Source organism: Rhinolophus sinicus, linkage group LG01, assembly GCF_036562045.2.
Source record: "Rhinolophus sinicus isolate RSC01 linkage group LG01, ASM3656204v1, whole genome shotgun sequence".
Classification (NCBI taxonomy): Eukaryota; Metazoa; Chordata; class Mammalia; order Chiroptera; family Rhinolophidae; genus Rhinolophus; species Rhinolophus sinicus.
The window spans coordinates 6,609,534-6,624,449 of record NC_133751.1 but is presented as its reverse complement, the minus strand read 5'-3'; the positions used below and the strand labels follow the sequence as shown (position 1 = coordinate 6,624,449).

The 14,916-nt window shown below is 44.3% G+C and overlaps 2 long non-coding RNA genes across 3 annotated transcripts; both read left to right on the top strand.

Moving 5' to 3' along the window:
* Positions 1–394: 394 nt before the first annotated feature.
* Positions 395–6,625, top strand: LOC109446681 (uncharacterized). Of its 2 annotated transcripts, XR_012493913.1 has the most exons (5): positions 395–2,920; positions 3,368–3,544; positions 4,110–4,241; positions 4,788–4,892; positions 4,983–6,625. It is a non-coding gene; the product is annotated as an uncharacterized LOC109446681 (long non-coding RNA). The 2 variants fall into 2 exon arrangements; XR_012493912.1 differs by having other exon boundaries at positions 4,788–6,625.
* A 1,360-nt stretch (positions 6,626–7,985) lies between these two features.
* Positions 7,986–14,916, top strand: LOC141571600 (uncharacterized). The gene is made up of 3 exons (XR_012496480.1): positions 7,986–10,450; positions 10,950–11,067; positions 14,150–14,916. It is a non-coding gene; the product is annotated as an uncharacterized LOC141571600 (long non-coding RNA).

Genomic DNA, 14,916 nt, shown 5'->3' with positions numbered 1-14,916 from the left:
AGAGGCAGTGCTGTGAACTGAAGCTGCGGTAGCTCCACGAAAAACAAGGTCTCCCTGAGACCTGCTGCCACCTGCTGGCTCCCTTAAGTTTCAGCTACTGATAAAGTCTCGTGGAGTCTGTAAGTTGGATGAGGCAAAGGTCTCAGGCAGTCACTACAGTAAGAAGAGTTGTCAAGGTCACTAGGTTAATGTAGATGCTGATTTTCTGCCAGGGCTGAGCCTGGAAATACTCAGCAAAAGTCTCAGAGCACACTGAGGCCTGTTGCTGCCTGCCTGGGGCCTGCAGACTCTGATAGTTTTTCAAGAAAGAGTGCAATGTGGGGGGTGCTGGCTGCTCATGGACAAAGTGCTTCCGGCATTGAGGGAGTTGGGTGGGGTGGGGTCCTAAGGAGTCAGCAGGGTGGAGCAGCAGAGCTTACCAGGCCAATCAGATTCATATTTGGCCTTTGGGATGAGCTCAACACAGGAAAGATGGTGCCTACCTGCTGGCTGCACAAGAGGAGGCCCCTTCACAGGGAAAATGGTGACTGTCCTTCAGGTCTCACTCCGAATCCACACATCTCAGTCTGCCCGCCCCCCAGACCCCATTTGCCTCTGACACCTCCCGAGTCAGCTTCCCTGCGCCAGAGGCCAGGGTAAGAGCCTGTGAGTGAGTGAGTTTGTGTGCGGTCTATTTAAGAGGATGTATGGGTTTCTCTCAGCTGCCCATCCCACCCAGATGGTCAGAATCCCCACTGTTTTTCACAGCCAGATGTTGCAGGTGCTACTCTTCCTGGCACCAGTACTCTGGGTTGGGGAGTTTGGTGTGGGGCCAGGGCTCCTTGATCTTCTGGGAAAAACCTCCATGGCTGAGATATCCCTCATGATTCTCAACTGCCACACAGAGGTTTGGGACCAGCCTGTTTCGTGTCTCTGCCCCTTCTACCAGTCTCGACATGGTTTCTTCTTTATAGCCTTAGTTATAAATCTTCTGTTCAGCCAAACTTCAGATGGTTTTCCAGGTTGATTGTTCTAATTTACTTGTAATTTTAACGTGTTCACTGAAGGAAGCTGGCACAGTGTTTATCTACTCCACCATCTTGGCTCTCTCCTTAATAATCTTTTATCTCTGCCATTAGTCAGGCTGCAGGCAGTGAATCCAGCAGAAGCTTTGGGTGGAAAGTGCATGACTTGAGGCCCTTGGACCACGTGGGTCTGTGTACATCATGGGGCAAGTCGGAAAGCCTAGAAGGAGTCTGAGAGTGCTCCCGGTGGTGGGGGGGTCTGAAATCCGTCTCCCCCTAATTTGAGAATTAGACCCTAGATCCTTACTACTCCAAGTGTACTCCTCAGACCGCATCCCTGGGAGCCTGTTGGAAATGTAGAATCCCTGACCCCCCTCCCCCAGACCTATTGAATCAGAGACTATCTTGTTACAAGATCCCCAGGTGGGCCACTCACACACAAAGCTGGAGAAGTGCTGCTTTGGATAATAGTGTGAATGTGCAGGCTGGATCCAGGGGCCAGAGGGAGAAGGACAACAAATTACTTTTGATCACAATTTCAGGAGAAAGAGCGGGAAGCATTTTCTCTATTCTGTCCTATTTGTGGAAGAGTTACGAAGAGTTTCTTTCCAAGAAAAAAATCTTCCTAGGTCCTTTCCAGTGTATCCCTATCCTCCCTGACCAGTCTCACACCTCTTTGCCTTCAAATGTAGATCCTTCCCCTGGGTCCCACTTTTCTCCTCTCGTTCCTCCAAACCACCGAGCTCATACGTACCTAGCACCAGCATTTATGACCCAATTTTTGGTGGCTTCTTGAATCTCCAACATTGGCACCTTCCGCATATTTATTCTCACTTCGTTTTGATCTACTACAGATTAATTGGAATGGCTTCCTTTGGAGCTTATCAGTATCCTGTTCTGAATTGTTATTTAGTAGTTCCTTTGTATAATTGTTGGTAATCTCATTTAGATACCCTTATGTTGGAAAACAATATACGCCTTCCTGTCCCAAAGTGTATTTACAGAACTTTCTTCCAGCAAGGAGCTCCCGTCATGGATGTCAAACTGTGTTATAGATTTCAGTAACTGACATGGGATATGGATGGTGGGCGGGCGAGTGTGGCCGGGGGGCGGGAGGCTGGCTCGAACAGAGGGATTGCTCTGTTCTTGGTTCACACCCACCTTGAAGCAGGTCTCAGCAGTTTAATGCATCCTGGAGTTAAATACAACTTTGTAACATATTAATGAGGTATGGAGTTTGCTGATGGTTTTGTGGGGAAACAGGAAAGACCTGACATCACAAACTCTGGTGCAAAACAGCACAGAAACAGGCTTCTGGCCCTGCCACAGTTCCTCTCCCAGAATCGAAGACCTGCCATTGCTCTGTGCCTGCCTCTTTCCCGAGCAGACCCTGATCTCTCCAAACCACATCTCTGAAGCAACCCCTCCACCCTGTTCTCTCCAGCTTTGATTGGCAGCAAACCAAAGTCTTCTTCGTCATCCTCGCTTCTGAAAAGATCACAAGTCACAGACATTTCCTTCCCTCAGCCAGTCACACGTGTTGTTTGTGAATGTCATAGGCAGTCTGGGGCTGAAAGCCTGAGCATGTGAAGTCCTGTGATCCCAATTCTGCTGTGTTACATGTGTTCTCTCTTCCCAGTCATTTTAAGCCTTTCTGGAAATAGACCTCGTTTCCACAATCCACCAGCCCTTATCCGCAATCCTCAAATCCAGAAAGCTCTAAAAACAGGAAGTGTTCCTTAGCTTTGCAGCAAGCCTGAACAGAGGCTACGTAGAGTCTTTGTTTACCGATGTGTTCGATGACAGCTGCTGCTGTGGACCTCACCGGGGCTGCTGTGAAATACAAGCTCTGAGCACCTTATTCGCTTTTGGAAATCCAGAATATTCTGAATTGCAAAGCATCCCAAGAGTTTCAGGTAAGGGACTTGGGACCTGTACACCTTTTTGTCTCTAGACACGCTGAGCAGAAACTATGCTCTTCTAGGCTTTATGAGGACACATGCTCTGAGACCAATAGCGTGCCTGATTCCACACAGGTCCCCATAAGGACTCGTCAAGCAAATGAGTGGGGGTTTGTAAATTCACAGACTGCTCAGAGTTACGTGTGTCTGAACAATTTGCTCATCGGTTAAGACAAAGCATCCAAAATGTTCTTTGGTCAACTTAGCCCATGCCCTGAGAATTTTGGTGTTATTGTTATGTTCTCAAATACTTTTACCTGAAGAGTTTTGCCATTTAAGGACTTTTCTCATCTACAGGAGTGACTTTTCATTCTTTCTGTTCAAATTATTCTCAAATCTTTTCTGAAGGAGTTGCAAACACACTAACAACCCCCAAATGATCTGATACGGATCCCTTAACAGGCAGGAGGCGTTCGCCAGCCGGAGAAGTCCTGCCCCATCCCTGTGATCCTGGGGTCTGTATCAGAAACCCACGTGGCCATGTGTGTGACAGGATCTGCCAGGAGCTGGAGAATAACTTAGCTGATCTGGAAAAGCAAATCGCAGATATTTTACGCATTTGCAGATATTTTAAAACAGGTATTTTGCAGGATGCAAACTTTACATTTACTACACCTGGGGATTCTCTGATATTTATTGAGAAGAGAGCTCAGCTGTATTTGTACTGAATTTGGGGTGTGTTCTGTGACCTCCTAGCCCCACCCTCCACCAACTTCTCTCTGATCCTCAAACTCCATTCTCTCTGGAACCCTTGATGGAGATGACAGGTGTCCTTTAGGTTTCATTCTCTAAGATCCATTCCTCTCCCTGAATCTTTGGCCAGAGTCTGTCTTCCGCTAAACCAAACCTGCTACTTCCTTCAAGATTCTACTCACAACTCTTTTCTGAGAAACCTTTCCTACCAATCTGACACCATATGCTGTTTTCATTACTAGCCTTCCCCATGATTTTGGTAATGAACTTTGACATACACGGCTCTATGGCAACAAACACTTGCGTTCACATAACTTTTCCCTTCTCTTGAGTGGTTTGCTTAAATTCCCAGGAGTGAGTTAACTGGATCAAAGTACATAGGTGTTTTTATGGCTGCTAGAGTTCATTCATTCATTCAAAAATATTGGTTGAGCATCTGTTTGGGTACCAGGACTGTGCCGGGAGCTGGTGATGTGAACAACACAGCAAACTCTCTGCTTTCCTGGCACTTACCTCCAGTAGAGGGAGAAGACCACAACCCAATAAACAAGTAGATGACAGCCATGGAGACAAGCCAAGCAGGGTAGGAGCACTAGAAGTGCCTGTGGGGGGTGAGGAGGGGTGGGGAGTTGCTGTTTTCTGTGGGAGGACAGGAAAGGTCTGTGTTGAGGTCGTATCTGAGCAGAGACCTGGAGGAAGGAAGTGAGTGAGCCATGCTGACAGATAAAGGAGGAACGATTCAGGCCGAGGAGCAGTAGGTGCAAATGTCCTGTGGCAGAAACACCTTCAGGGACTTCCACATGTCCATGCTGGTATACTTGATGGTGTCCCACAGATCTCTGAGGCCCTGTCCATTACTTAAAAATTCTTTTTTCTTTCTGCCATGGACTGAATGTTTGTGCCCTCTCCAAATTCATATGTTGAAACCCTGATTCCTAATAGGATGGTCTTTGGATGGAGGTGGGGCCTTTGAGAGGTAATGATCTTTAGCATATCTGGATATAAGCAATATATCCTTTGAGAAGTAGATGAGGTCGTGGGGGTGGGCCCTGTCATGGGATTAGTGTCCTTATAAGGGGACAAAGGGATCAGAGCTCTCTCTCTGTCTCTGTCTCCCTCTCTCTGCCAGGTGAGGACTCAGCAAGAAGGCAGCTGTCTGCAGGCAGGAAGAGAGCTCTGGCCAAGAACGCAACCACGCTGGTACCCTTACCTGGGACTCCCAGCCTCCAGAACTGTGAGAATGCAATGTCTGTTGTTTAAGCCCCTCAGTCTACGGCATTCTGTTATAGTCCCTCGGCTGACTGAGACACTTTCTCTTCCGCAGCCTGGAGAATCTCCACTGACCTGTCTTCAAATCTGCTATCGAGCCTCACTAGTCAGTTTTGCATTGTGGTTATTGTACTTTTCAGCTCCAGAATTTATATACTTTTTAACAAAATAATTTCTGTCTCTTTATTGATGTCGTCTATTTAGTACAACATAGTCCTCACACTTCAGACGTGGTCTCCATGAGTTCTTTGAATATATTTATAATAGCTGACCTAACATCTTTACTTAGTAAGTTCAACATCTGGGCTTCCTCGGGGGGCACTGTCTGACTGCATTTTCCCCTGTGGGCCACATTTCCTGTGTCTTTACATGTCTAACAATTTTGTTGTTGTTGAAAAATGGAACATCTGTTCTTCGTCATATTCGGCAACTGGGATTTCTAGGGAACTTCCAGACAGGACAAATAATGACAGTGTCTGCAAATGGGGCTTTTGGGGACACTCCACGCCCCTACAACTCAAGGGAAGGGGAAAGTTATATGAACGCAGGACGATGGGCCGAGGGAAAGTTAAAATGCTACAAAGCTCACAGATCTTACCAAGATTGTTATTTATTTTTAAAATAAATCTCTTTAAATTGTTGTAAACCTTTGGGTTAATATCCAGAGTTTTGAAAAAGTTGATTTTGACAATGTTCTGTCATTTGCAGCCAGACCTAACTTCAGCATTTGCTTGAAACTTTTACATTGCTTACATCCAGATTTGCAAAACTCTGCTCACTGATCACTAAATTCCATCTTTAATCCAACTCATCACACGCTTTCAGACCTTTCTGGTCACTGCCTCTCTGCGGGAACCCTTGCCTCGCTAGAACACTGGCTTTTATCCCAAGACTCTGTCTCTTCCAGGCAGTTTACTTTCCATTTTCAGGCGAGGCATGACGACAGGAAGGGCTGCTTTCTGTCATCTTTCCATGGCTAACTCATTGGAGATTTGACTAACTTTATATGTAGACCTCCAGTTCAGTTTTCTTGACACACTTTTTTAAAATTGAAGAACAGATATAATAAGCTAACCCTTTATTGAGGTGTATGTGTGTGGGAATTCCAGAGAATTCAGAGGGAAGGGTAAAGGGATTGAGCAGGAAAGGAGGGAAAGCAGAGAAGTGGTCTGTAACTCATCTGTGCCAGCCTCACCAGAAAGGCCAGCTGGTTGGTTGGTCCCGTGGACCATCTCCAGGCAGGCTGCATGGACATAAGTCTTCTCAGAGCATTCTTCAGGAGGGAGGCAGGAAGAATTTATCCACTGGGTCCCCCTATGCTCGCTTCCATTGCAAAGTTCACGTCATAGAGCACCAACTGTCTACACTTCCGGGTCCCGCCACCCGCCCAAGAAGCCCCAGGTGCTGAAACCTTTCCTGCGTGCTGTTACCCCTTCCTTGGTCAGCCTGGATTATTTCTTAGGGAACATGTGTTTTATTTGTTCTTTCGACAGGGCCCTTTGGTTGGTAGTGGAACAACTGTTGCCTTCTTCTTCAGAAGTGGTCTTGGTGGATGAAATGGTCCCCAGGATACTTCCCACTCAGGGGTGCTGTCTCTTTTCTTAACATGGCCAACAACTTTCATGCTGGGGTGGAGAGAGTCAAGGATGGTGAAAGCTGCACTGACTGCGAGAGGTAGGGCTGGGGGGGAGGGTGAGATTAGCCAGGTTTCACCGGTGGCTTAATCCTCGCATACTCGGCTCCAATGTCCTGGTTACTTCTGCCTCTGGACTTTTGCTTGTTCAAGGCTGCTATCCCTTGGCTGCTTTCCTTGGAGCTGAATGGCCCCATAATGACAGACATCTGTTTGTCTGTGAAGAAGTGTGTTCCCACAGTCTCGGTTTCTCCCTTTGTTCATCATTTTATCTCCTACTATGTTTCCCCAAAAATCAGACCTAGCCGGACAACCAGCTCTAGTGCGTCTTTTGGAGCAAAAATTAATATAAGACCCGGTATATATTATATTATATTATATTATATTATATTATATTATATTATATTATATTATATTATATTATATTATATTATATTATATTATATTATATTATACCCGGTCTTACATTATGGTAAAATAAGACCGGGTCTTATATTAATTTTTGCTCCAAAAGATGCATTAGAGCTGATTGTCCGGCTAGGTCTTATTTTCGGGGAAACACGGTACTTCTCTGTCTCTTTGTCCTCTCCTGTCCTTAGCTCAGTTCCAGAAAGAAACTTAGAAATCATTTAGAACAGAGGTTCTCACATGTTAGCAAGCAGAACAATTACCCAGATGTCTTGTTGCGCACAGAGTGCTGTGTCCCAGCCCCAGACCCCCAGACTTTCTGATCCAGTGCTCTGTGGCGGGGCCTGAGAATTTACATTTCTAACAAGTCCCATGCTTGAGAAGCACTCACGCAGATGACTCTCTGCAAAGGCCTAACAGTTGTCCTGTATGTGTATGTATAAGGCACACGCACAATGGCTGGGAGTGAAGAGTCTGGGAGCCAGCCCGCCTGGGCTCAAATCCTGGCCGTGGGCACATTAGTTAACCTCTCCATGCCTCAGTTTCCCCATCTGTGAAGTGGGTTAGTGATAGGGTTGTGAAGATTCAATAAGTTAATGTCTATAAGCATTTAGAGTGGTGCCTGCCTCATTATTAGGTCTGTATAAACATAGCCTGTGGAAATCCTTGTTTGCTCATGGAAGAAAGGGCGATTGAGGGAGTGAAAACCAGGTCCGAGCTGGCAAGCAGCACATTTCTAGAAGCCGGGAACCTTTGTCTTCTCACTGTAGTACCTCACCTTTTGCACTTTCCATGCTGCCTCCTTGTGGCCTTTTGGTTGGTCATGGAGCTGCTTGAATCAGCTCCTGAGGACGTATGGTACTCACCTGGGAGAACATGGAAGAGTTTTTCAGAAGCTACCTTAGTGACATTCACCCAGTGCATTGATGGGGAGAGGGATGGAAGCACAGGGCCGTGGTGGCAGGAGGAACCTGGCTGGGGTTGGGGCCGGGGGTGAGGGGGTGCTCCAGTCCCAGCTCTCGCACTTCCGGCCTGTGTCTCTCCAGGCCCGTTTCCACCTGTGAAGACTGGGGATGACAATAATACCTCCCTCTGAGGTTTGTGCAAGGGTCAAACCTGTCACCCATCGATAAAACACCTAGCGAAGTGGCACAGAGGAAGCGCTCTGTAGATTTTTGTTGTTACTAGTTTTTCCACGATAAAATAGTGTGTTGTGTCTACCGCACTGCCCACACAGGTTTTCTCCGTGTTAATTGTTTAGTTGGATTAAAATAGGATCTCCTTATCTCCTCAGGGGGGCTTCTGATGTGTGGGCCCAGCTGTCCAAACAGATGTTTTTGCTGTTTCCACCATAAAATTATTAAAGATAAATGATCCCAGGAGTCCCTCCTGGTAGGGTGGCCACTGCGGTTCTGTGAGGGGCTGGGCATCCCTCTGGCCTCCTTCTATACAGAACAACTCACATTTTCTCTGTTGTTTTATATGACTCCTGGCTGTTTCAGTTTTGTGGTCCCACATTTGTGTGTGAAAATCTTTCTGATCATTAGACATGGTTTTGCCCGAAGTCTTGCTCTCTGGCTTTGATTATTGAACAGTGAAACCAGATTGGCAGACTTGACAAAACTGAAGATTCGCCTTTTGAACTGCTCTTTTAGGACAAAAAGGAGAATCATAAAAACAAAGCCAGCAAGCAAAAAATAAGAGATATTGGTGATTTATTTAAAACAACTATATCCTCGTGTCCTCCCACCCCCACTGTCATTGGGACCACAGCTGATGTACATGGGGACCAGACCGGACTTGAGGTTTTGTGAGGCCCAAAGCTTGTATCATGTGGGGGGCCCACTTTCATAACAAATAATATGAAATTATGGATGTGGAGTTAGATACGAGGTGAATATTTAGGAGAGAAAAAAATCACCGTCAATTATATATTTACTAACATGTTAAAAAGTTCAGAAAAGTAACATAATATTTTATTAATTAACTGTCTGAACCACCTCTTTTCCCCTCTATATTTTCTGGCTGCATAGTCTTTGTTTTCCTCATTATATGACAACAATCTTTAAATATATTTAAAAAGAGAGGACAGACTGGTAATTGGGTCTTTCCTCCAGCACCTGTGATCAACATGAATGTATTATTGCCAGTGTAGAAAAGATTAATTAATTAGCTAATTAATTTTAACCTCACAACTCATTATTGGCAATGTTATGTAAAGTTTTAGGATTGTTGTTATAATTGGGACAATCTCAGTTACTGAGTTTCTTTCACACATGAGTTTTAAGATTTCAAGGTGTTTTTTTGTGAGTGACTATTCTTAAATATGACATCCCCCTTTGAACTGACATCCCCCATTAAGCAGATGGTCATCAATGTCCTTGTTGTAGTGACACGTTAGGAGTTTTACATTATCTTTATCAGTGTCAGTATTCAGAACCACAGAAGCAAAAAAATTGAAATATTTTTTCAGTGTGTTCCTGTGATTTACTTCTCACTATGAATTGGATAGCAAATCATTCAAGAATCTATTATTTCTATTAGAAATTTATTTCTTTGTCTTAATGATTTATTACTTTTGGTAGAATCTAAACTTTTTGTTATTAAAATTCTCTTTTCAATATTGGAATAATTTCTGTTGTTCATTTTTCATCTTTATTGCTTTTTAAATATTCTGTTACTTTTTATGTGTATTTTCTCTCAGTACTTTAACATATTTTAAAGTGTCAGAAAGGGTACTTTCCACGCATGTCCATATAAGGGGTCTATACTTCCTCAATTGTTTTATCGAAACTTTCCAAAACATCTTTTCAAATTGCAGTTAAATTGGCAAATTTAATTATCAACTTTTTGAATACATATTTTTTTGTATTCCTATTGTGTTTGGGTTTCTCTCTTGAATCTTTAAAAACACATATTAGAGGGGCCAGCCTGGTGGCTCAGGCAGTTGGAGCTCCATGCTCCTAACTCCGAAGGCTGCCGGTTCGATTCCCACATGGACCAGTGGGCTCTCAACCACAAGGTTGCCAGTTCAACTCCTCGAGTCCCGCAAGGGATGGTGTGCAGTGCCCCCTGCAACTGAGATTGAACACAGCACCTTGAGCTGAGCTGCCTCCCGGATGGCTCGATTGGAGCACAGGCTGTCATCCACAAAGTTTGCCAGTTCAATTCCTCGTGTCCCGCAAGGGATGGTGGGCAGCGCCCCCTGCAACTAAAATTGAACACGGCACCTTGAGCTGAGCTACCGCTGAGCTCCGGGATGGCTCACTTGGTTGGAGTGCGTCCTCTTAACCACAAGGTTGCTGGTTCGAGTCCCACTAGGGATGGTGGTCTTTGCCCCCTGCAACTAGAAAACGGCAACTGGACCTGGAGCTGAGCTGCGCCCTCCACAACTAAGACTGAAAGGACAACAACCTGAAGCTGAACGGCACCCTCCACAACTAAAATTGAAAGGACAACAACTTGACTTGGAAAAAAGGCCTGTAAGTACAGACTGTTCCCCAATAAAGTACTGTTCCCCTCCCCCAATAAAATCTTAAAAAAAACCCCACATATTAGAGTCTTTATGATATTGTTATATCCAAATGGAGGGCTTGGACAAATTTATAATGGCATCTCTCTATAACTGGACCCTTCAAAGAAAAATCCAATTGATATGCATGCTTAAAATACTCCATCAATGACCCTGAAAAGAAAAGAAAACTACTGCAAACTATCACAGATGTTAACAGGTTTGGGTCTTGTGCAGGCAGGTTTTTCTCCTATGAGATGAAAGGAATGAGATGCACAAGGCACATATGCCGTGATATTTGTGTCACCAAGCCAGGTAAGTTGGAACAGTGGGGAGTTTTCCTGGAAATCATTTCTACCCTAGACTAGTTAGCAATAAGTTAACTTTACACGAAAGTGATTGTGAACCACACATACTTATCCTATTAGACCCAAACGAAAGCTAAATATAACCTCCCTTTCCATCTCCAGAATAGCTGCAGCCACTCCAATTCTACCAGTCGTGAGGGGAAGTGAGACACAGGGAAAGCTGAAGTGGACAGAGACTGTGGTCTAATCCTTCGATCCACGTGTTGATGTCATTTATCAGGTTTGGAAAGAAGTTCAGCTAATATCTCTCCACATGTTTATTCTAACCCGTTCTCTTTCTCTTCTTCTCTGGGACTCCAATTACATGTATGTTAGACTGTTTGATATTGTCTCATATTTCTCTCACCCTCTGCTTTTTTGTTGTTTTGTTGTTCTGTTAAGCCCACTCACTAAAATTCTTACTATGGACTGTATTTTTTAGTTCTATAATTTCCATTGTTTTTTTTTTTTTTTTTTGGGGTGGGGTGGGGGGTGGTTTTCATTTCTCTGCTGAAATGTTTTACATTGTCATCCGTTTTACCCACACAGCCCTCTACAAAGATCAGCACGTATTTTACTTAAAGTCTTTATTTGCTCAGGACACTTCTGAGTCACCTGTGGGCCTGTTTCTGTTGACTGTTTTTCCCTCTCAATTATGGTTCAGATTTTCTGCCTTATTCACATGTCTTAAAGTTTTTCTTTTATTTTTAATTAAATGTTGCAGTTGATGTATAACAGAGCAGTGGAGCCTGAAAGAAATACTAATTTTTGTTTCCCAGGAAATGCTTACCCTTTTGTGAGTCAGGTGTCTTGGACTAGGATTTGCTCTCTTCAATCGAATCATCCGTTAAGCTGAATAAGGACTGGGGTTGCCTCTCTAGTTAATTTGGTTCACCTCTGGTTTCAAATGTCTCAAGTGTGGGATCAACCCCTGTCTACCAATCAGGGTTGGTTTTAAGCACCATGACACCCCCAAGTTTCTCTGCTTTTCTGTATTATTTCCTGACTTCCTGGCCACCGTTTACTCAGTACCTTTCTGTGGGAGAGAGTTGGCAGACAGCGATGTCCAACTCTGTGTTTGGGACTCCTCCCGTTTCGAGTTCACACATCAGCTCTTAAAACACTCAGTTTCTTGCTGCCAGCAAATTTCTCTGCCTGTAGCAGACTTGCTTTTCTGCCCGTCCACGCCCCATGCTTGATCGTGCCAGGCATGGAAGGGCCCTTGGTTTGTGCTCCCTGAAGATGGGCTCATCCCTCTCTGAATTATAGTCTATTTGGACCTCTGTAAGCTACCGTTCATTGATAGCTTTAAAGAACAATACAGTTTAAAAGCTTCTCCAGTGCTTTCTCATTGCCCTGCTGTAGTGGTGGGCTTTTGTGACCGTTGACATCCTCACCAGAAGTGGAACCTCTTGGTTTCTTTTGGTTTTGTAAAATCCCCTTTTACATTTTGTTCTTTTAAGCAGCTGTTTACTTTGTTTATTGGTTCCAATGTTCCTCCTAATTTAGTCTTTATTTCTGAAAATTTCCCCTTGTACTTCAGTTCTGTTCTGAGTTCTGTCCTTTCAAATCTTATATTTCTTAATGTTCCTAATTATGATTTAAGTTACACTTTGACAACACCTATCATTTTCTTAATTCCTCATTTTAATACCTAATTTTAAATATTATTTAAATAAATAAGGTATTTAAATATTAAATAACTTAATAGCTCATTTTAAATATCAGGTTACATCTTCATCTGCATTTGTAGCACATCTTTCTGCTATGCTTTCATTGTCTGTAGGGACAATATTATGTGCTCATTCTCTTTTCTTTTATAATAACTTTATATTAGAATTGGCCATAATCCTTTTCTAATGCTCTTTCTCTTTTTTTAAAGTGAAATGAGTTTTTCTGTGTTCATAGGAGGGAGAGATAGGTTAAGATAGGTTTTCTAGCTTCGTGGCTCTAGCACTCCCTCTTCTGCTGCTTTTGCAAAGTGATGAAAAAATTGCTGTGTATTTTCTGAGATCAGACGTTCTAATTCCCTCCCCCAGTTTGTTCTGTGCCACTTCTTTTCTCTGCACCATTTGTTCCTCACTGTGGAGTTGATCATGGAAGGTAACGAGCGGCAGTGCTGTTTCTGAGGGCTGGTAGTCTGCTCCATCACGGGCAACATAGTGTATCGTGGTCCCCTGTGCTCACCCGTGAATCGATCCTCCCATTCTCAAATTGGACCTCTACGCTTTCCGTGAATATGGGTCAGCAATGTTGTGGTTTCCCTGTTCTCTGGACTGTGGAATCCCTCTCTTTCCTTCCACACAGTTTCTCAACCACACAGATCTTGTAGCCGTTGGTGACTTTCCCCCTACATGTTCTGTGAGATTCACTGGGAAACCCTGTCACTTATTTTGTTGTAGAATTTCAAAGTCTTTGATTTAAAACAAACACACAAAACTTTTATTTATTTTAAGTGTGTTTTTCCAGGACCCATCAGCTCCAAGTCAAGTAGTTGTTTCAATCTAGTTGTGGAGGGTGCAGCTCACAGTGGCCCATGTGGGGATCAAACCGGCAACCTTGTTGTTAAGAGCACCACGCTCTGACCAACTGAGCTAACCAGCTGTCCCGTCTTTGATTTTTGATACACTAGTTGCTTGCTGTGTTTTTATGAGGGAATTTGGGGAGATTAAACTATTATACCCCGTAATCTCCCCCAAAATCCTTGTCATAATTATTTTCAAAGGATTGTAAAAGAAGAAAAAAGAGCTTACTGATGATTCACCTCTGATGTCAGTCAATTGGGATGTTTCTAGAGAGGGTGGGTCTCTCTCAGTTTAGTGGCTAGACAGGGCCACGTCGCCATCTATGACTGTTTGCCTAGACCCCCGAAAGCCCTGAGCTGGTTCCTTCACGCCTTGAATTGTCTCTATTACGGACTGAATTGTGTTCTCCCCAAATTCCCGTGTTGGAGTCCTAACCCCCAGTATCTCAGAATGTGACTGGATTTGAGACAGGAGCTTTAAAGAGGTCGTTAAGGATAAATGTGGTTATTAAGGTGGGTCCTAATCCAATATGACTGATGTCGTTAGAAGAGGAGATTAGGGCACAGAGATGTTCAGAGGGAAGACCAGGTGAGCACACAGGGAGAAGACGGCATCTACACGCCAAAGAGAGTCCTTAGGATAAAGCCAGCCCGGCTGACACCTTGATCTCAGACCTCCAGCCTCCAGAACTGGGAGAAAATACATTTCTGTTGTTTAAGGCCCCAGTCGGTGGCACTACGTTACGGCAGCCTTCGCGAACTAATTCTCTCTCTCTCTCTCTCTCCCTCTCCCCCAAAGGCTTTCTGGAGAAAGGAGTGTGGAAGAGGGAGAGCAAGCCTCGCTGGCAGAAGAGGTGGGTTCAAACCTTTTGTCTGCTTCTCATTTGTGGGGCACTGGGTGAGGCACCTGACGTCTCTGAGTCTTTGCTTCTCCTTTGTAACTGAAGTGGTGTTCCTTCTTGAAAGATGGGCATGACGGTTCCATGAGATAAAGCTGTAATTTAATTATGGAGCAAAGAAAATTCCAGGTAAAATGTGTGTAAATTACAAACATATTACTCACTGCACGCCAAAATAAATGTCACCAGCAGGATTTCAAAGAGGCGCTCCTCCAAACCCAGGGACCTCGCCACAAAGCTGTCCCACTAACAGCTTCCTGAGTATGGTCCTTTCTGCAGAGACAGACACGCTTTCCAGAATTCTATACGCATTGTATTTATGCAGCAGCTGGCAAGCTGGGGTCCCACCTAGTGGTCAGCGGGAGGTAGCCCATTTCAGAAAGAGATAAGAAGACGTTTTATATTATCTTTTGTGGGGCAGAGAATCCTGCTTAACTGTTATCAGTTCATCCTTTTGCCCCATATATAAAGGCTGGAGCAGGGTCAAGCCCAAGATGTGAGGCATGGTGGGGGGCGTACCCCATATACATGTGTCATGGCAGTGGTGGGGCTGGTAAGAGAAGTTTTGCTTGAGAGAGAGTCATACCTTTGAATGGTTTTCTTAAAATGTGAACTATTTCAAGTATACAGAAAAGTTCCTCACCAACACAGCCCATTTATGACTCAG